The sequence below is a fragment of the Mobula hypostoma genome, chromosome 6, assembly GCF_963921235.1.
Source record: "Mobula hypostoma chromosome 6, sMobHyp1.1, whole genome shotgun sequence".
Classification (NCBI taxonomy): domain Eukaryota; kingdom Metazoa; phylum Chordata; class Chondrichthyes; order Myliobatiformes; family Myliobatidae; genus Mobula; species Mobula hypostoma.
Window position 1 is genome coordinate 109,940,375 of NC_086102.1, and position 21,819 is coordinate 109,962,193.

Consider the following 21,819-nt stretch of genomic DNA (forward strand, 5'->3'; position numbering starts at 1 on the left):
TTTATTTCAACTCACTGTACTGCTGCTGCAAAACAACAAATTTCACAACATATGGTATGTCAGCGATAATAAACCTGATTATGATTTCTGGCTGGTGGTGGTTTATTATCCTGTGTAAGGTAACTGCTGCGACACTTGATGATCTGATTGTCAAACCTGTTCCCTCAACTGGCTCACTACATAGTGACCAAATACAAACACTCTCTCTCAGTGCTTAATGTATTGGAGAGGAACACTGCAAAAGCCTCCACAGTCCAGTCTGTAAGAAATACTGTACCTTAAGAGTGACTGAATGATCAAAGGGGTGTGGTTCACAGCATGGTGAAGGTTTGTGAAAGGTGTGTCCTAAATGAATGAAAGCCCCAGTGGCAGAAACATTGAAGTTACTTTGTTTACATGATTAAAAACAAATACTATGTACAGCAGGTGAAGCAGTAACAGACAGGAGAACCACGTTAACCAAAGAAACCAGGAAAGTTTACTTTCTCTCACCACAGATAAAATGCTGGAGGAACTCAGCAGGACAGTCTGCATCTATGGAGAGGAATAAATAGTTGATGTTTCAGGCCAAGACTTCATCAGCGTCTGAAACGTCGACTCTTTACTACTTCCCATTGTTCTTCCTGACCTGCTGAGATCCTCCAGTATTTTGAGTGTGTTACTCTGGATTTCCAGCATCTGCAGATTCTCTTGTGTTTTTGATTTCTCTCTCCAGAGATGCCGTCAGACAAACAAAGAGGTATTTCCTGTTTTTCCTCCTTTATATCAAGTATGTCTTTTAGAGTTTTGGGGAAGGGGGGGAAGAGACTCCCACATTACAGTACTGCCTCACTCTATTAGGGCCTGCTTGCTTCTCGTCGTCTTCATTCATTCATTTCACTTATTTATCATTTGCATCAACAGCCGTCATACCCAAGGATGTGTTGGGGACACCTGGCAAGTGTTGCCAACATAGCATGCCTGCAATATCCAGCAGAACAATAACAGCAAAATAAGCCCTTTTGCGGATGATACAAAGATAGATGGGTGATCAGGTAGTGGTGAGAAAGCAGAGAGTATGCAGAAGGATTTAGACAGATTTGGAGCATTGGCAAAGTGGAAGATGGAATACCATAAGATCTAGGAGCAGAGTTGGCCCATGAAGTCTGCTCCGCCATTTCATCATGGCTGATCCACTATTCCTCTCAGCCCCAATCTCCTGCCTTTTCCCTGTATCCATTCATGCCTTGACCAATCAAGAATCTGTCAAACTCTATCTTAAATATTTGTGAAGACTTGGCCTCCACAACTTCCTGTGGCAATGAATTCCACAGATTTACCACTCTCTGGCTGAAGAAATTCCTCCTCATCTCCGTTCTAAATGGACTCCCTCATTTTGAGATTGTGTCTTCTGGTCCTAGACTTTCCCACCATAGGAAACATCCTCTCCACCTCCACTCTATCAAGTCCTTAAACTATTCAATAGTTCATAATTAGATCACATTTCATTCTTCTGTATTCTAGTGAATACAGGCCCAGAGCCATCAAACACTCTTTCACATGATAAGCCTTTCAATCCTGGAATCAATTTTCATAAATTTCCTTTGAACCCCCTGCAGTGTCGACACATTCTTTCTAAGATAAGGGGCCCAAAACTGCTCACAATACTCCCAAGTGAGACCTCGCCTGTGCTTTATAAAGCCTCAGCATTACATCCTTGCTTTTATATTCTAATCTGCTTGAAATGATCTACCTTTTTATTTCCTCTACCAAAGTGCATGACCATACACTTCCTGATGGTGTATTCCATATGCCATTACTTTGCCCATTCTCCTAATCCTTCTGTAGCCTCTCTACTAACTCAAATCTACCTGCCCCTCCACCTTTCTTCATCTCATCTGCAAACTTTACCAAAAAGTCAAATATTCCATCGTCCAAGTCATTGACATATAACATAAAAAGAAATGGTCCCACACAAAACCCTGTGGAACACCACTAGTCACTGGCAGTCAATCAGAAAACATTACTATGTTCGGATATGGCCCAAGTGTGGAGCAAGAGACACTGAAGTGGGTCGATAGTTCACAGACTTTAATGCGAAAAGAGTTAGAGGGAAAAGAAAACAATAAAATGCTAAGCCAAACAGGGTTGTTAACTAAAATGATTAAATGGAAAACGAAGCCAATACTGTGGTGAAAAGGATTAACTAAATATAAAATGAATACTGCTAGTCTTCAGAGTCAGTTGACTCGACAGTCCAATTTCTCAAGCAAGGCCGAATGCAAGCAGCAGCAAAACATTGCTGTGTTTTGCTCAAGTATCAACAAGCATTACGACTTGATGAATGGAGTTAAATATCATCACAATGAAATAATAGTTAGCTGACACATGCATATTCACAGAGTGCAATTGCCATATCTGCTGCACTGCCAAATTTAAGGATGTGACAGAAAAGGTTCCTACTAATCCCTCTCTCTGCCTCCCGCCAACCAGCCACCGCTTTGTCCATGCTGGAATCCTTCCTGAGCACTTAACTTGTTAAGCAGCCTCGTGTGGCACTATGTCAAAGGACTTATAAAAATTCAAGAACACAACATCAACCAATTCTCCTTTGTCTATCCTTCTTGTTATTTCTTCAAATAATTCCAACAGATTTGTCTGGCAAGATTTTCCTTTGAGGAAACTATGTTGACAATGGCCTATTTTATCATGTGCCTCCAAGTACCCTGAAGCCACATCCTTAACTAACAATTCCAACATTTTCCAATCCACTGCCGTCAGAATAACTGACCCATAATTCTGTTCTGCCTCTCTCCCTTCTTGAAGAGTGGAGTGACATTTGCAATTTTCCAGTCTTCCAGAACCATTTCAGAATCTAGTGATTCTTGAAAGATCATTACCGATGCCTCCATGACCTCTTCAGCCACCTCTTTCGGAACCCTGGGGTGTACACCACCTGGTCCAAGTGATTATCTACCTTCAGACCTTTCAATTTCCCAAGAACCTTCTGCCTAGTAATGGCAACTTCACACACTTCTGACCCCTGACACTCTGGAACTTCCACCATAGTGCTAGTGTCTTCCACAGTGAAGACTTATTCAGCTCATCCATCATTTCCTTGTCCGCCATTACTACCTCTCCAACATCTTTTTTACAGTGGTCCAATATCCACTCTCACCTCTCTTTTACACTTTGTGTCTGAAGAAACTTTTGGTGTCCTCTTTAATATTATTGACGAACTTACTTTCATATCCTATCTTTTCATTCTTTATTATTTGCCTTCCGTTGATAATTAAAAGCTTCCCAATCCTCTAACATACCACTAATTTTGATCTATTATATACCCTCTCTTTGGCTTTTATGTTGGCTTTGACTATCTTTTTGGGATATATATATCCTGTGCCTTCTGAATTGCTTTCAGAAATTTCAGCCATAACTTCTTTGCCATCATCCCTGCCAGTGTTCTTTTCCAGTTTATTTTGGCCTGCACCTCTCTGTTGCATCCATAATTCCCTTTACTCCACTGTAATATTGATATATCTGACTTTAGCTTCTCCTTCTCAAATTTCAGGGTGAATTTGAACATGACCACTTTTTTCCAAGGGTTTTTTACCTTAAGCTCTCTAATCATTTCTGGTTCATAGCACAACACCCAGTCCAGAATAGCTGGACCACAATCTACCCCTCTTGGGGTTCAGCGCCAACCTGATTTTCCCAATCTACCCATGTATTGAAATACTCCATGACTATCGTAACATTGCCATTTTGGCTTGCATTTTCTATCATTTTAATTTATAGGCCACATCCTTACTACTGTTTGGGGGTCAGTATACAACTCCCATCAGGGTCTTTTTACCCTTGCAGTTGCTTAACTCTACCCACAATGATTCAACACCTTCCAAGCCCATGTTACATCTATCTAATGATTTGATTTCAGTTTTTCCAACAGAGCCACCCCAACCCCTCTGCCTGCCTCTCCTTTTGATACAGTGTGTATCATTGGACATTAAGGTCCCAGCTATAATCTTCTTTGAGCTATGATTCAGTGACACCTGTATAGTAGGGAAGCGTATGGTCATGCACTTCGGTAGAAAGAATAAAGACATTGACTATTTTCTATATGGAGAGAAAATTCAAAAATCAGAAGTTCTAAGGGACTTGAGAGTCTTCGTGCAGGATTCCCGAAGTGGTCTCCAACTACCGGGCCGCAAAGCATGTGCTACCGGGCTACAAGGAAACGATATGATTTGGCTATATGAAACGATATGAGTCAGCTGCACCTTTCCTCATTCCCTGTCACGCACTGTTGAACTTGACCCCCCCCGTCCCGTTGGCCAGTCCGCAAGAATATTGTCAATACTAAACTAGTCCGCGGTGCGAAAAAAGTTGGGGACCCCCGCCTTAAAGGATAGCTTTCAGGTTGAGTTTATGGTAAGGAAGGCAAATGCAATGTCAGCATTCATTTCAAGAGGACTAGAATATACAAGCAAGGATGCAATGTTGAGGCTTTATAAGGCACTGGTCAGACCAAACTTGAAGTATTGTGATCAGGTTTGGGTCCAGAGGTTCACGAGAATGATGCCAGGAATGAAAGGGTTGATGTATGAGGAGCGTTTGATAGTTCTGGGCCTGTACTCTCCAGAGTTTAGAAGACTAAGGGGAATTTTATTGAAAGCTATCAAATATGAAAGGCCTAGATAGAGTGGACATGGAAAGAATATTTGCAATTCTGGGAGAGTCTAAGACCAGAGGACACAGACTCAAAATAGAAGACATCCCTTTAGAATAGAAATGAGGAGGAATTGCTTTTAGCCAGAGAGTGGTGCATCTATGGGATTCAGTGCCACAGACGGCTGTGGAGGCCAAGTCATTGGGTGTATTTAAGGTAGAGATCGATTGGTAAGGAGGTTAAGGATTAAGGGGAGAATGGAGTAAAAGAGCCACAATTGAACGGTGGAGCAGACTAGATGGGCCAAATGGTCTATTTTTGCTCCTATGTCTTATGGTCTTATTCGTATGTGCATGTCTAATGGGAAATGTGCAAATGTTACAAACACAGATGCTGGATGAACTCAGCATCTTTGGAAAGTTTAATTGTCATTTGCACATGTACTGACATGTGCAGTGAAAAGTTTGTCTTGCATGTTCCTATCAATCAATTCATTACACAGTACATTGAGGTGGAACAAGAGAAAACTGTAACAGAATGCAGAATACAGTACAAGCTTCCCAAAAGAGTGCAGTGCCAGTAAACAATAAGGTGCAAGATTATGACCACAAAGTAGATTGTGAGCCTAAGAGACCATCTTATTTTATGAGGGAAAACAATTGAATAGTCCTATAAGAGAGGGATAGAAGCTGTCCTCGAGCCTGCTTTCAGGCATTTGTATCTCTTACCTGATGGGAGAGGGAAGAAGAGAGAATAGCCAGGTGGGTAGGGTCCTCAATTATGCTGGCTGCTTTATCGAGGCAGTGGGAGGTGTAGACAGAGTCCATATGCTGAGCTTTGCCACAGTTCCCCGCAGTCTTTTGTGGTCACAGGCAGAGCAGTTCCCATACCAAGCCATGAAGCAGGTGCAATGAAAACCTCACTTGCAGCAGCATCACAGGCTTATAGCATCAGTTACACAACTGTAAGAAGAAAAAACACAAACATATACACTTTGTACAAGTAATTGTACGCACTTTGTAAAAGAACACAATAAGATCAAAGTAAGTGTATTGTAGTGCAAAGTGGTCATGGTGTTGTGATACCAAGTAGTGATTAGAAAGTTAAGTTGAATTAATGGATTTACACATGTAAGTGCTAAAATCAAGAAGGCAGAAGTCAGAAGAAGAATTGGGCGGGGTGAGTGTAGAAGCTGGCTTGTGATAGATGGAAGAGGTAGAGGACTGAAGAAGGACGAATCTGATAGGGTTATGACAGGAGTAAAGGGAAGGAGGTGGAAACTGGAGGGAGGTAATGTCCCATGAGGTTGGAAGAGGAGAAAGAAAGGGGTGAGAAGATATTTCCAACATTGCAGAATCTGCTGTACCTTCCAAGAATAAGTGACATGCTTCCTGTAATGAGGCATCCAGCACTGTACCTTACTAATAGGGACAGGTCTATCGTGTAACAGATGGCTGGAGTACTGATGAAGAAGATTAGCTTTATTTGTCACATGCTCATTGAAATGTACAATGAAATGCATCTTTCAAGTCTACGACCAACACAGTCCAAGGCTTTATATAGTACTGATGAGTAATGTGAGAAGTTTTAGGCCCCTTGTCTTAGAAAAGATGTGCTGACATGGGAGAGGGTTCAAAGGAGATTCATGAAAATGATTCCAGGGTTGAAAGGCTTGCTATATGAGGAGCGTTTTGATGGCTCTGGGCCTCCACTGACTGGAAGGGAATTCAGAAGAATGAGGGGTGACCTAATTGAAACCTATTGAATGTTGAAAAGCCTTGATAGAGCGGATGTGGAGAGAATGTTTCTTATGGTGGGGGAGTCTAAGACCAGAGGACACTACCCAGAATACAGGATTGTCCTTTTAGAATGGAGATAAGGAGGAATTTTCTATAGCCAGAGGGTGGTGAATCTGTGAAACTCATTGCCCTCGGGCAGCTGTGGAGGCCAAGTCACTGGGTATATTCAAGCCATGAAGGGATACGGGAAGAAGGCAGGAGATTGGGGCTGAGAGGAAAATTGAATCAGCCATGATGAAATGGTGGAGCAGACTCGATGGGCCAAATGGCCTAATCCTGCTCCTATATACTATGCCAACATAGCATACCCACAACTTACTAACCCTAACCTCTACGTCTTTGGAATATGGCAGGGAACTGAAGTACCCGGAGGAAACCTACACAGTTACTGAGAGAGCGTACAAATTCCTTATCTGCATTGGTGGGTACTGAACCCGATCGCTGGCACTGTAAAGCATTACACTAACTGACAAGCTACCGAGCAGTCCACTCCGTTGGGGTGGATGGGTGGGCTGAGGGGGATTCTTCCACAACTGTCAGTGCAGATCACAGATTCACAGCCTGTGATTACTGGTGACTAAAACTGATGATTAGGTAGGCAGAGGACAATTATAACAAGAGCTGGTTGTCCACAACATGAGCCACAGTTTTCCTGCACCTTTTGTCAGCATGTGGCACTGAATAATCCCAAGATCTGTGGAATCTGTACTTCTTTCTGCCTCAGTAAAGCAGCAAACATAATCAAAGATCCCAGCTCCTCTGGACAATCTCTCTTCTCCCATCCCCCCCACCCCCATCAAACAAAGATACAGAAACCTGAAATCACATACTACCAGGCTCAAGGACAGCTTCAATCCCGTTGCTATAAGACTATAGAACAGTTTCTAATATGATACAATGGATCTTGGATCTCACAATCTACTCAATATGGCCTTGCACCTTATCATCTATCTGCACTGCATTTTCTCTGTAACTGGAACACTTTATTCTGCATTCTGTTATGTTTTCCCTTGTACTACCTCAATATACTCAGGCAATGAAATGGTCTGTGCAGATGGCATGCAAAACTAAGTTTTTCACTGTACCTCGGTAAATGTGACAATAATAAACCAATTTACCAATGTATAAGTGGCGTAGAAATTGTTTTTTTTTACTGTGGCAGCTCAATACATTACAAGATAAGGACAAACACAAGTTAACACAAATGTAATGAATCTAAATTATACATAACTTACACAGAATTTGAATCATACAGCAAAGGAACAGGCCCTTCAGCCCATAATGCTGTGCCTAACCAATTAAATTAATCAAATGGCCAACTAAACAAACCCCTTGGCCTACACAATGTCCATATCAATTTTCCTCACTCATGTGTCTATCTAAATGACTCATTCTGGCAGGCCAATCAGTGGAGGGAGCAACGCACAGCAAGGAGATTTCTTGCAGGTTGGCAGTGCTCGTTTAAAAGCAGAGTTTCATGGGAATTTGGTGTCAATCTGTAGCCCAAATCAGCGGCGGGGGCAGCGCAGAGAGGAGTGAATAAAAGTACAGAAGGCGAGGCCATTGTTGGGAGTGGGCCAGAGGTGAGAGTGGGAGTGTCAGGCTTTGGCTCAAAGGAGGCTTCGGCTCGGAAGCAGCTCTGGCTCTGAGTAGGTTGTCCGGGTAAGTTTCTGTTAAGTTTCCCTTTTTTCTTACTGTGTTAGGGAGTACTTGGGTGTATTTTAAATAGGCTTTGTGTGTTCTTCATGCCGGATGTGGGAGCCCTGGGAGATCCAGAGTCTCCAGGGAACTACATCTGCGTGAAGTGATCTAACTGCAGCTCCTTGAAGACCGTGTTAGGGATGTGGAGCAGCAGGACCCTCGGCTTCTACGGAAGAGTGAAGAGATCATCAATCGGAGTAAAAGGGATGTAGTAACCCCCAAGCTGCAGGAGGCGGGTAGTTGGGTGACTGTCAGGAGAAGGAATGGGATGGTGGGTAGGTGGTTAGCGCAGAGCACCCCTGTGGCCATTCCCCTCAATAATAAGTGTACCATTTTGGATATTGTTGTGGGAGATGAGCTTCTGGGGAATGCTGGGGAGAACAGGTTATGGGCACTGAGCATGGGTCTGTGGTGCAAAAGGGAAAGAGGGAGAAGGGAAGAGCAGTAGTGACAGGGGACTCAGTAGTCAGAAGAACAGACAGGAGATTATGTGGAGATGAACGGGACACCCGGATGGTATGTTGCTTTCCAGGTGCCAGGGTCAGGGACATCTCGGATCACATCCACGGCATTTTGGAGGGGGAGGGAGAGCAGCCAGATGTCTTGGTATATATTTATACCAATGACAGAGGAAGGAAAAGCAAAGAGGTCCTGAAGAGAGAGAACCAGGCAGAAGGCTGAGAAGCAGGACCTCCAGAGTAGTAATTTATGGATTGCGACCTGTGCCATGTGCCAGGGAGGGTAGAAACAGGATGATTTGGCAGATAAATGTGTGGCTGAGAAGCTGGTGCAGTGGGCAAGGCTCCAGGTTCTTGGATCACTGGGATCTCTTCTGGACGAAGTATGACCTGTACAAAAGGGACTGGTTGCACCTGAACCTGAGAGGGGATCAATATCCTCGTGGGCAGGTTTGTTAGAGCTATTAGGAAGGGTTTAAACTAATTTGGGAGGGGGATAGGAACTGAAGTGAAGGACTCAGGATGGGGCAGGTTGTAAAAAAGCAAAGTTAGCATGCAATTAGACTGTCAGGAAGGGCAAAATTGCAACCAGCAGGGTGAGTATCACTGCATTAGGGATGCAGAATCAAAAAGGGTAGCAAATACAGTACTCAAAGTGTTACATATCAATGCACGGAGTATAAGAAATAAGGTGGATGATCTTGTTGCACTTTTACAGATTGTCAGGTATGATGTGACCATCGTTGAATCGTAGCTGAAGGATGGTTGTAGATGGGAGCTGAATGTCCAAGGTTACACATTGTATCGGAGGGATAGGAAGATGGGCAGAGGGAATGGTGTGGCTGAGCTGGTAAAGAATGGCATCAAATCATTAGAAAGATGTGACTTAGGGTCAGAAGATGTTGAATCCTTGTGGGCTGAGTTAAGAAACTGCAAGGGCAGTTATACACAGGCCTCTGGACAGTAGCTGGGATGTGGACTACAGATTACGAGCAGTAGAAAAGGCATGTCAAAAGGGCAACGTAATGAACCAGAGGTGAATAGGGAGTATAAGGTAAAGGAACCCTTAGAAGACAGTGATCACAATATGATTGAGTTCAACTTGAAATTTGATCAGGAGAAAGCTAACTCTGCTGTAGCAGTATTTCAGTGGAGTAAAAGAAATTGAAGTGGTATGAAAGAGGAGTTGGCCAAAGTAAGTAGGAAGAAGATGCTGGCAGGGATGACAGCAGAACAGCAATGGCTTGAGTTTCTGGGTAAAATTAGGAAGATGCAGGCTAGATGTATTTCAAAATCAAAAAAACTCAAATGGCAAAATAGTACAACCGTGGCTGACAAAGAAAGCCAAAGTTAATGTAAAATCAAGAGAGGGCATACAACAAAGCAAAAAATAGTGGGAAGATGGAGGATTGGGAAGCTTTTAAAAACCTACAGAAAGCAACCAAAAGAATCATCAGGAGGGAAAAGATGAAATATGAAAGTAAGTTAGCAAACAATATCCAATGGATAGAAAAAACATTTTCAAGTATATAGAAAATAAAAGAGATGAGAGTGGATTTAGGACCACTAGAAAATTAGGCCAGAGAAATAATAACAGGAGATGAGGAGATGACAGACAAACTAAATGAGTATTTTGCATCAGTTTTCACTGTGGAAGACACTAGCAGTGTGTCAGGTGTTGAAGGGTGCGGGGGAAGAGAAGTGAGTGCAGTTAATATCACAAAAGAGAAGGTGCTCAAAAAGCTGAAAGACCTAAAGGTGCGTAAGTCATCCAGACCAGATTAACTGCACCCTAGGGTTCTGAAAGAGGTAACAGTAGAGATTGTGGAGGCATTAGTAATGATCTTTCAAGAATCATTGGATTCTGGCACGATTCCAGAGGACTAGAAAATTGCAAATGTCACTCCACTCTTTAAGAAAGGAGGGAGACAACAGACTAACTGGCCTATAATTTCCTTTCTTCTGCCTGTCTCTTCTTTCTTGAAGAGTGGAGTGATATTTGCAATTTTCCATTCTTCTAGATCTGTGCCATGATCTTGACAGATCATTTCTAATGCCTCCACAATCTCTTCAGCCACCTCTTTCACACCCTGGCATGTATACCAGCTGGTCCAGGTGACTTACCTACCTTCAAAGCTTTCAGTTTCCCAAGAACTGTTATAAGGTGGGTGCTGGGAATGGAACCAAATGCAAGATACAGACACTGAGGTACTAGGAACAGGAACGGACAAAACTAAATGACGGGACAGGATGCAGACTAGGAGTAGGGACAGGAACACAGACTAGGCTAGGGAAGCAGGACCAGGACAAGGGACTGGGAACAAGGAGCCTGGGCATGGACTCCGAGCCAGGGACTGGACAGGGACCCAGAACCTGGGTCTTGACTTGGGCTCGGACCCCAAAACTAGGCAAAGACGTGATGAGGCTTGGGTTCTTGGAGACCAGGCGAAGACGTGATGAGGCTTGGGTTCTTGGAGACCAGGCGAAGATGTGACGAGGCTCGGGTTCTTGGAGACCAGGCGAAGATGTGACGAGGCTCGGGTTCTTGGAGACCAGGCGAAGATGTGATGAGGCTCGGGTTCTTGGAGGCTGGACGGGGCAAGGGTACTTCGAGGCAACTCCTGGGCAGGTTGTGGGACTCCACCCCACGGAGGCAAGGACAGAGAGGGATAGACCCAACTGCAGGGTAACGGCAAACAGCCTGGCTTACCTGACGGAGGCAAGGGACAGGAAGGGACAGAACCAACTGCAGGGTAATGGCAAATGGCCTGGCTTACTCAACAGAGGCAAGGGACAGGAAGGGAGCTAGGTCCGGGGTGGCTCCAAGACTTGAGGTGGCCAGTAACCTCGGCGGGCTACGGAACAGCCAAATCCATATCTTGATGACTACGCTAGCCTTACACCAGTGGGTTGCTCCAAGGGGAGACTGACAAGACAACCCAGCAACCACACTCAATCCCAGGGCCACTTATATTCCCAGCCTCAAGATAAGCATCAGGTGCTAATGGTTAAGTCCAACCGAAACAAGGGACAGCCGGAAGACCCGGAGTCCGGAGTCTGCACACCGGACTGTGAACCAGAATGCGGATTTCGGACCGGACCATGACAAGAACCTTCTCCCTAGCAATGGTAACTTCACACACTTCTGTCCCTGACACTCTTGAACTTCTGGCATACTGCTAGTGTCTTCCACAGTGAAAGCTGATGCAAATTCCTTGTTCAGTTGACCTGCTATTTCTTTGTTTCCCACTGCTACCTCTCTAGCATTATTTTCCAGTGGTCCAGTATCCACTCTAGCCTCTCCTTTACTCTTTACGTATCTGAAGAAACTTTTGGTCGCCCCTTTAATATTATTGGTTAGCTTACCTTCATATTCCAACTTTTTCTTCTTAATGACTTTTAAGTTGCCTTCTGTTGGTTTTTAAAAATTTTCTAACCCTTTAACTTTCCACTAATTTTTGCCCTCTCTTTGGCTTTTATATTGGTTTTGACTTCTCGTTAGCTACAGTTGTGCCACCTTGCCTTTAGAATATTACTTCCTTTTTATACCCTGTACCTTCTGAATTGCTTCCAGTAATTCCAGCCATTGCTGCTCTGCTGTCATCTCTGCCAGTGTTCTTTCCCAATCAATTTTGGCCACTCTTTTCTCGTTACAATTCCCTTTACTTCACTGTAGTACCGATACATCTGACTTTAGCTTCTCCCTCTCAAATTTCAGGGTGAATTCGATCATATTATGATCACTTGACCCTATGGATCACTGTAAAAAAGATGTTGGAGAGGTAGCAATGGTGGACAAGGAAGTGTTGGATGAACTGAATAAGTATTTTGCATCAGTCTTCACTGTGGAAGATACTAGCAGCATGGTGGAAGTTCCAGAGTGTCAGGGGTCAGAAGTGTGTGAAGTTGCTATTACTAGAGAGAAAGTTCTTGGGGAATTGAAAGGTCTGAAGGGAGATAATCACCTGGACCAGGTGGGGTACACCCCAGGGTTCTGAAAGAGGTGGCTGAAGAGATCATGGAGGCATTAGTAATGATCTTTCAAGAACCACAGGATTCTGAAATGTTTCCAGAAGACTGGAAAATTGCAAGTGTCACTCCACCGTTCGAGAAGGGAGAGAGGCAGAACAGAATTATAGGCCAGTTAGTCTGACCTCAGTGGACTGGAAAATGTTGGAATTGTTAGTTGAGGATGTGGTTTCAAGGTACTTGGAGGCACATGATAAAGTAGGCTGTAGTATACCTGAATATTGAAATCCCCCGTGACTATTAACATTGCCCTTTTGTCATGCATTTTCTATCTCCCATTGTAATTTGTAGACCACATCCTTCCTACTGTTTGGGGGTCTGTATAAAACTTCTACCAGGATCTTTTTGCAATGCTTCAACTAATAAAGCCAAGCATGCCAAATACCTTCTGAACCACCCCATCAACCTATGCAACCCTCCTTCAGAGAGTTATGTACTTGGACTCCAAGATCCCTCTGCTCATCTACACTGTTAAGGGTCTTGCAGTGCTGATCTTTTAGTCTACTGTAAGTTCAATCTAACCCTTCCCTCCTGTGTAACCCTTCATTTTTATATCATCCATGTGCCAATCTAAGAGCCTCTTAAATATCTCTAATGTATCTGCCTCTACCACCATCCTCGCAGTGCATCCCACACACCCACCACCCTCTGTATAAAAAAAACTCCTACCTCTGACATCCCCTTTTACTTTCTTCCAAACACCTTAAAATTATGACCCCTTGTATTAGCCATTCCTGCCCTGGGAAGTAGAATGAAACATGGAAACATAGAAAACCCACAGCACAATACAGGCCCTTCGGCCCACAATGCTGTGCCAAACATGTCCTTACCTTAGAAATTACCTAGGGTTACCCATAGCCCTCTATTTTTTCTAAGCACCAAGAGTCCCTTGAAAGACCCTATTGTATCTGCCCCCACCACCATTGCTGGCAGCCCATTCCACACACTCACCATTCTCTGCGTAAAAAACTTACCCCTGACATCTCCTCTGTACCTACCTCCAAGCACTTTAAAACTGTGTCCTCTCGTGTTAGCCATTTCATCCTTGGGAAAAAGCCTCTGACTATCCATAAGATCAATGCCTCTATCAGGTCACCTCTCATACTCCGTCGCTCCAAGGAGAAAAGGCCAAGTTCATTCAACCTATTCTCGTAAGGCATGCTCCCCAATCCAGGCAACATCCTTGTAAATACCTTCTGCACCCTTTCTATAGTTTCCACATCCTTCCTGTAGTGAGGCGACCAGAACTGAGCAAATTACTCCAAGTGGGGTCTGACCAGGGACCTATATAGCTGCAACTTTACCTCTCGGCTCCTAAATTCAGTTCCACGATTGATGAAGGCCAATGTATCATATGCCTTCTTAACCACAGAGTCAACCTGCGCAGCAGCTTTGAGTGTCCTATGGACTCAGACCCCATGATCCCTCTGATCCTCCACACTGCCAAGAGTCTTACAATTAATACTATATTCTGCCATCATATTTGACCTACCAAAATGAACCATCTCAGACTTAACTGGGTTGAACCTCATCTGCCACTTCTCAGACCAGTTTTGCATCCTGTCAATGTCCCGCTATAACCTCTGACAGCCCTCCACACTATCCACAACACCTCCAACCTTTGTGTCATCAGCAAACTTACTAACCCATCCCTCCTCTTCCTCATCCAGGTCATTTATAAACATCACGAAGAGAAGGGGTCCCAGAACAGATCCCTGAGGCACACCACTGGTCACTGACCTCGATGCAGAATATGACCCGTCTACAATCACTCTTTGCCTTTTGTGGGCAAACCAATTCTGGATCCACAAAGCAAGGTCCCCTTGGATCCCATGCCTCCTTACTTTCTCAATAAGCCTTGCATGGGGTATCTTATCAAATGCCTTGCTGAAATCCATATACACTACATCTACTACTCTACCTTCACAAATGTGTTTAGTCACATCCTCAAAAAATTCAATCAGGCTCATAAGACACAACCTGCCTTTGACAAAGCCCTGCTGACTATTCCTAATCATATTACGCCTCTCCAAATGTTCATAAATCCTGCATCTCAGGATCTTCTCCATCAACTTACCAACCACTGAAGTAAGACTCACTGGTCTATAAATTCCTCGGCTATCTCTACTCCCTTTCTTGAATAAGGGAACAACATCTGCAACCCTCCCATCCTCCGGAACCTCCTCCATCCCCACTGATGATGCAATGATCATTGCCAGAGGCTCAGCAATCTCCTCCCTCGCCTCCCACAGTAGCCCGGGGTATATCTCGTTCGGTCCCGGTGACTTATCCAGTTTGAAGCTTTCCAAAAGCACCATAGAAACCATAGAAAAACTACAGAACGGAAAAAGGCCTTTTGGCCCTTCTTGGCTGTGCCGAACCATTTTCTGCCTAGTCCCACTGACCTGCACACAGACCATATCCCTCCATACACCTTCCATCCATGTATCTGTCCAATTTATTCTTAAATGTTAAATAAGAACCCACATTTACCACCTCGTCTGGCAGCTCATTCCACACTCCCACCACTCTCTGTGTGAAGAAGCCCCCCCTCAAAGTTCCCTTTAAACTTTTCCCCCTTCACCCTTAACCCATGACCTCTGGTTTTTTTCTCCCTTTGCCTCAGTGGAAAAAGCCTGCTTGCATTCACTCTATCTATACCCTTCATAATTTTATATATCTCTATCAAATCTCCCCTCATTCTTCTACGCTCCAGGGAATAAAGTCCTAACCTAGTCAATCTTTCTCTGTAACTGAGTTTCTCAAGTCCCGGCAACATCCTTGTAAACCTTCTCTGCACTCTTTCAACCTTATTTATATCCTTCCTGTAATTTGGTGACCAAAACTGAACACAATACTCCAGATTCGGCCTCACCAATGCCTTATACAACCTCATCATAACATTCCAGCTCTTATACTCAACACTTTGATTAATAAAGGCCAATGTACCAAAAGCTCTCTTTACGACCCTATCTACCTGTGACGCCACTCTTCGGGAATTTTGTATCTGTATTCCCAGATCCCTCTGTTCTACAGCACTCCTCAATGCCTTACCATTTACCCTGTATGTTCTACCTTGGTTTGTCCTTCCAAAGTGCAATACCTCACACTTGTCTGTATTAAACTCCATCTGCCATTTTTCAGCCCATTTTTCCAGCTGGTCCAAATCCCTCTGCAAGCTTTGAAAACCTTCCTCACTGTCCACTACACCTCCAATCTTTGTATTATCAGCAAATTTGCTGATCCAATTTACCACATTATCATCCAGATCACTGATATAGATGACAAATAACAGAGGAACATCTGGAGAAATTTCTGAAATGCCCGTTCGCTGCTGTCGTTACTGTGTGGTTGTGAATCTTTCGGAGGGTAGGCCTCAAAATCCCTGGCCTTGCCTGCTTTTGGCGACCGAGAAGGAGGTCGACTCGTTCAGACAGAGATGGCACTCAGTACTCAGTGTTGGACAGCTGATCAGAGCTCGAAGTTTTCAGATGACTCAGAGTTGGATTGTGGTCAGCATGGCAGGGAGAGTTTTTCTTCCTTCTCCCGTCTATGTGAGATGTGGGACATTTGAGAAACTTTGAACTTTACTGTGCTCACGGACTTCTTCATCAAGTTATGGTATTGTTGCACTGTTGTAACTATATGTATAATTATGTGGTTTTGTTTTCAGTCTTGGCTTGTCCTGTGTTTTGTGATATCACACCAGAAGAAATAATGTATCATTTCTTAATGCATGTATTACTAAATGACAATAAAGGAGGACTGCGTGTCTTCATAATCATCATCATAACAATGGACCCAGCACTGATCCCTGTGGCACACCACTAGTCACAGGCCTCCACTCTGAGAAGCAATCCTCTACTACCACTCTTTGGCTTCTTCCATTGAGCCAATGTCTAATCCAATTTACCACCTCTCCATGTATACCTAGTGACTGAATTTTCCTAACTAACCTCCCATGCAGGACCTTGTCAAAGGCCTTACTGAAGTCCATGTAGACAACATCTACTGCTTTCCCTTCATCCACTTTCCTGGCAACCTCCTGGAAAAACTCCAATAGATTGGTCAAACATGACCTACCACGCACAAAGCCATGTTGACTCCCTCTAATAAGTCCCTGTCTATCCAAATGCTTGTAGATTCTGTCTCTTAGTACTCCCTACAATAACTTACCCACTACTGACGTCAAACTTACCGGCCTATAATTTCCTGGATTACTTTTTGATCCTCTTTTAAACAACGGAACAACATGAGCCATTCTTCAATCCTCCACACCTCACCCATAGACACCGACATTTTAAATATATCTGCCAGGGCCCCTGCAATTTCAACACTAGTCTCCTTCAAGGTCCGAGGGAATACCCTGTCAGGTCCTGGGGATTTATCCACTTTTGCCTCAAGATAGCAAGCACCTCCTCCTTTTCAATCTGTACAGTTTCCATGACCTCACTACTTGTTTCCCTTAATTCCATAGACTTCATGCCAGGTTCCTTAGTAAATACAGACGCAAAAAACCCATTTAAGATCTCCTCCTTTTCTTTTGGTTCCGCACATAGCCGACCACTCTGATCTTTAAGAGGACCAATTTTATCTCTTACAACCCTTTTACTCTTAATATACCTGTAAAAGCTCTTTGGATTATCCTTCACTTTGACTGCCAAGGCAACCTCATGTCTTCTTTTTGCCCTCCTGATTTCTTTCTTAAGTATTTTCTTGCACTTCTTATACTCCTCAAGCACCTGATATACCCCCTGTTTCCTAAACATGTCATACAACTCTCTCTTCTTCTTTATCAGAGTTGCAATATCCCTTGAGAACCAAGGATTCTTATTCCTATTCATTTTGCCTTTAATCCTGACAGGAACATACAGGCTCTGCGCTCTCAAAATTTCTCCTTTGAAGGCTTCCCACTTACCGATCACATCCTTGCCAGAGAAAAACCTGTCCCAACCCATGCTTTTTAGAGCCTTTCTCATTTCTTCAGATTTGGCCTTCTTCCAGTTTAGAACCTCAACCCTAGGACCAGATCTATCTTTATCCATGATCAAGCTGAAATTAATGGTGTTATGATCACTGGAACCAAAGTGCTCCCCTACTCACACTTCCGTCACTTGTCGTAACTCGTTTCCTAATAGGAGATCTAATATTGCATCCCCTCTAGTTGGTACCTCTATATATTGATTTAGAAAACTTTCCTGAACACATTTTACAAACTCTAACCCATCTAGACCCCTAACAGTATGGGAGTCCCAATCAATATGTGGAAAATTAAAATCCCCTACCACCACAACTTTGTTTCCTGTAGTTGCCCGCTATCTCTCTGCAGATTTGCTCTTCCAATTCTCGTTGACTGTTGGGTAGTCCATAATACAACCCCACTAATGTGACCATACCTTTCCTGTTTCTCAGCTCCACCCATAAGGACTCAGTAGACAAGCCCTCTAATCTGTCCTGCCTGAGCACTGCTGTAACATTTTCCCTGACAAGCAATGTTACCAACCCACCCCCACCCCCATCGTTCATTCCTCTGCCTCTATCACATCTGAAACATCGGAACCCTGGAATATTAAGCTGCCAGTCTTGCCCCTCCTGTAGCCAAGTTTCACTAATTGCTATAATGTCATAATTCCACGCGTCAATCCACGCCCTCAACTTGTCTGCCTTCCCCGCAGTACTCCTAGCTTTGAAATATATACACCTCAGAAGATTTTTACCACCACTCACAACCTTTCTATTTGTGGCTTTGCTTGAACTTTTAACATCATTTATTTTCACCCCAGCCCCACTGTCAGCTCTGGCACTCTGGTTCCCATTCCACTGCAAATCTAGTTTAAAGCCTCCCCAATAGCACTAACAAACCTCCCTGATAGGATATTGCTCCCCTTGTAGTTCAAATGTAACCCGTCTCTCTTGTACAGGTCCCACCTGCCCCAGAAGAGGTCCCAGTGATCCTGAAATCTGAAACCCTGCCCCCTACACCAGTTCCTTAGCCACCTCAAAGATTCAAAAACCTTTATTGTCATTCTAACCATACATCAGCTCTGCAGGGCAGAATGAGACAGCGTTTCTCAGGGGCAGTGCAATTATGACATAACAAACGCAACACTAAATAATAAACATAACAATAAGTAGTAAAAGACAACAGCCACATGTCAGTTAAAATCAAGTTATAAGTGTCCAGTGCAAGTTAAAAGTGTCCAAAGCAGAGTCAGGTGGAGCAGCTATTTAGCAGTCTGACTGCCTGTGGGAGGAAGCTGTTTAGTAGCCTTGTGGTTTTAGTTTTGATGCTCCTGTAACATTTGCCTGATGGCAGAAGAACAAACAGTTCATGGAGAGGGTGTGAGGAGTCTTTAATGATGTACCGTGTCTTCTGGAGGCATCGACTCTGAAAGAGGTCTTGGACAGAAGGTACAGAGACCCCAATAACCTTCTCTGCTCCCCTAACCACCCTCTGCAAGGCTTTTTTGTCGACAGCACTGCAGCTGGAGTACCAGGTTGTGATGCAAAAAGTCAGCACACTCTCAACCACGTCTCTGTAGAATGTAGTTAGGATGTTAGTGGGGGGTGATGCTTGTTTAAGCTTCCTCTGCTGGGCCCGTTTCACAATTCCAGTGGTGTTCCTGGACCAGGTGAGATTGTCCAAGATCTGCACCCCAAGGAACTTGATGTTTTCCACTCTCTCCACTGTGGAGCCGCTGATGCTGAGGGGTGTGCGCTCAGGCTGAGACCGTCTGAAATCGACGATCATCTCCTCGGTTTTGGTGACATCAAGTTGTTATCCCTGCACCAGTTCTCTAGGTGTTTGACCTCCTCCCTGTACATAGTTTCATCATTTTTGCTGATGAGCCCCACCACTGTGGTATCATCTGCAAATTTAATGATCAGGTTCTCCACTTGTTCATCCTCTAGAGCATCCTATTCTTACCCTCACTGGCACGTAGCACATGTAGCAATCCTGAGATTACCACCCTCGAGGTCCTGCTTTTCAACTTCCTACCAAGCTCTCTATACTCACTGTCCAGGACCTCTTCACTCTTCCTTGCTATGTCATTGGTACCGATGTGCACCACGACATCTGGCTGATCACCCTCCCACTTCAGAATATCATGCAAGCGATCAGAGACATCCTTGACCCTGGCACCCGGGAGGCAACAAACCAGCACATCTTCTTTCTTAATGTCTATATGCTCAAGGTTTTCAGTATGCTGTAAGTCATCCCTACAATTCTCAAGGTCCTTTTCCATAGTGAATACTGAACCAAAGTATTCATTAAGTCCCTCTGCTATCTCGTCCGGTTCAATACACATTTTTTCACTGTCACACTTGATTGGTCCTATTCTCTCACATCATATCCTCTTACTCTTCACATACTTGTAGAATGCCTTGGGGTTTTCCTTATTCCTGCTTGCCAAGGCCCTCTCATGCCCCCTTCTGGCTCTCCTAATTTCATTCTTAAACTCCTTCCTGCTAGCCTTATAATCTTCTAGATCTCTATCCCTAGTTTTTTGAACCTTTCATAAACTCTTCAGTGTGAGCAGCTGGAAACCTTCTATGCCTCTTATCATTCTGCACACCTCTATCAAGTCGCCTCTCACCCCCTTTGCTGCAAAGAGAAAAGCCACAGCTCGCTTAACCTTTCCTGATAAAACATTCTAATCCAGGCAGCATCCTGGTAAATCTCTCCACCCTCTCTGCAGCTCCCACCTCTTCCTATAATGAGGCAAGCAGAACTGAACACAATACTCTGTGTGGTCTCACCAAAGTTTTGCAGAGCTGCGACATAACCTTGCGGCTCAGTCCAACAACTAATGAAGGCCAACGCACCATATGCCATTTTAACCCCCTGTCAACTTGCAAGGCAATAGGCATGCAAAAATAATCAATAAATACACAACATTGATGTAAGATTGAGAAAATACTGTAACAACACACATCAAAGTTGCTGGTGAACGCAGCAGGCCAGGCAGCATCTGTAGGAAGAGGTGCAGTCGACATTTCAGGACGAAGGGTCTCGGCCTGAAACGTCGACTGTACCTCTTCCTACAGATGCTGCCTGGCCTGCTGCGTTCACCAGCAACTTTGTTGTGTGTTGCTTGAATTTCCAGCATCTGCAGAATTCCTGTTGTTTGCGTTTAAAAATACTGTAACACTTTGTTCTTCACTCTGCCATTGTTTTCCTGGTGCTGTCTCAATTTACTGATGCGATTAAGTGATCTGTATGCTAATTTTTCCCTCCACCTCTACCTGTGACAATAATAAACCAATTTTCTACATTTGAACATCAACGTTTACTGAAAATCAGTCACATGATATCATTCATTCAGACCCTGTTTTGAAGATAAAGGGGATTAAAGGTCAGCTTTATTTGTAACATATACAGTGAAACACGACATTTGCATCAACAATTAACACAGATGTACTGGGGGCAGCCTGCAAACGTTGCCACAATTCCAGCACGAACAAAGCTTGTCCACGACTCCCTAGCCCTAACCCGTACGTCATGTCCACGACTCCCTCGCCCTAACCCGTATGTCTTTGGGATGCGGAGGAGACCAGAGCACCTGGAGGAAACCCACACGTCGTGGGGTGAATGTGCAAACTCCTTACAGGCAGTGGCGGGAATTGTACCCAGGTCTGAAATTAAACAGAATATGATGGTAATCTTTAAATTAAAAAAAATGGTGTTGGAAACACTTAGCAGGTTAGGCAGTATCTGTGGAGAGAGAAGCAGGGTCAAGGGTCGTGGGCCTGAATTCTTAACCGAGTTTCCCTTCCCGGACTCTCCAGCAGAGTCAGGTTTTGACGGGGGCTCAGCACCAAGTGTTATCGACGAAGGGTCTGTTTCTCTACTGTGCTACTCTATAGGGTGTATGGGGTGTCCAGGGAGGGGTAGCGCTTCCGGCGAAAGGGTTGTCGAGTCCATTCTAGGGCAGGTCGTTCATCTTTGAGCCCCACCGGACCCTTAGCTCTCACCTACGGCTCCAAGTAGCTGTTTGCATGTGGCAGTATGTACACCGCTTCGACAGGCGGGCTAAACCAGATGAGGGTGGCCGGTGGGCCTCACATACCCTGGCGAGCTACAGTACAGACGTGTCCTGGCAGGTGAAGCCAGCTCCGGCGGACCGGGCGGATGAGATCGACAGTGGAATCCAACAGGCGAGAAGGCGGATCTGCAATGCTT

The 21,819-nt window shown here is 44.3% G+C and overlaps 1 protein-coding gene across 1 annotated transcript in view; it reads left to right on the forward strand.

Annotated features, from left to right (window-relative positions):
* The first annotated feature begins 7,992 nt into the window (after window positions 1-7,992).
* Window positions 7,993-21,819, forward strand: part of tmbim1a (transmembrane BAX inhibitor motif containing 1a) — a 106,033-nt gene continuing 92,206 nt past the window's right edge. The window contains exon 1 of the mRNA XM_063051443.1: window positions 7,993-8,109. The gene's annotated coding sequence lies outside the window, so the exon portion shown is untranslated. The remainder of the gene's footprint in view (window positions 8,110-21,819) is intronic.